The following is a 1,345-nucleotide window of genomic DNA, read 5'->3' as shown; positions in this document are numbered from 1 at the left end:
ATGCAATACATTAACAATGTATATAACAATGCTAGTTACCGGCTGTCTCTTATACACATCTAGATGTGTATAAGAGACAGGTATTATACTGTACGATCATCTGATCTCGACCATCACCATTGTCATTTTCACGATCACATCAGCACGGTGACGTCGTTGACACATATCCTTATTGCCATAATCAATCAATAATTGTAATTATCTTCGTCATAATTTTATCATAATTATTATCAAATCTTCATTATCATTAAACGTTACGTCATTGAAATTATTATAATCATCATCATCACGTAATAATAATGATAATATAATTCATCATCACCATTATTATCATCGTAATACTATTTATCCCTACGATAGGCCATACCTAAGGTATATCTACGGCCAATCCCTAGCTTCTAACTAAATTGACTAGGCAGTGATAGTCACACATACGGTAGGAGTTATATTAGCGCTATCAATTTTATGCTGGCATTCTCGTCCACTATATGCCATATCAACATTATCCATAAACTATTTTATAGAATTGACTTGACTGGGCAAAATTCTACTTATTATTCTATCGTTATTTGTGAATATTTGGCAGTGTGGATATGTTACTATCTGTATCATCATAATTTTCCTTATTGTCAATAGGCCTATCACAATTTATCATCATAATCATCATTATCATTATCACTATTATTATTATCATCATCATCATCAATATCATTATCATCATCAATATCATTATCATCATCATCATATTCATATATATCGTCATGTTGGTTATTATGGCGCATAATTTGATCATGAGGTTTTGAAATCATATTCTAGGCTCCATAAGCATTTAAGTATCAGTCTGCTTTTGGTCTATTTTCTTCGTTAAAGATATTGTACCGTGTGTTATATAATTGACGTAAAATTTGTTTATGTAACACTATAATTTCCAATTTAAAACTACTTATACCGTAGAACCCCTATTAAAGGGACACCTTCGGGACCAAACAAGTTTCCCCTTAATAGGTGTCACCTAAATAGGGATTGGCCGTATTGTTAAAAGGTATACTTTCCCTCTTTTTGTGGCGTACAAAGTGTCCCTTTAATAGGGTTGTCCCAAAGCAGTGATTCTGGTACTGATACTAGTACAAATAGCCGTCTTTTCAAAGACATATTGGCAGACATTGACTTAAGGTTGTCATTAGAAGGATACTGCTTTTAAAACTAAATAAATTGAAGCGAACCAACAGCAACATTGTCATTATCATAAAGGAGAACAGTATACTAGTGCAGTCGTACTAGTGCATAATATCAACACAGACAGTAAATAATATTATATATTATACCGTATATCTTCACACCCGAA

The sequence above is a fragment of the Anneissia japonica genome, unplaced genomic scaffold (genome assembly GCF_011630105.1).
Source record: "Anneissia japonica isolate Jap-2015-1 unplaced genomic scaffold, ASM1163010v1 scaffold695_len1296351_cov181, whole genome shotgun sequence".
In the NCBI taxonomy this organism is placed as follows: domain Eukaryota; kingdom Metazoa; phylum Echinodermata; class Crinoidea; order Comatulida; family Comatulidae; genus Anneissia; species Anneissia japonica.
This window is presented reverse-complemented; position numbering follows the sequence as displayed.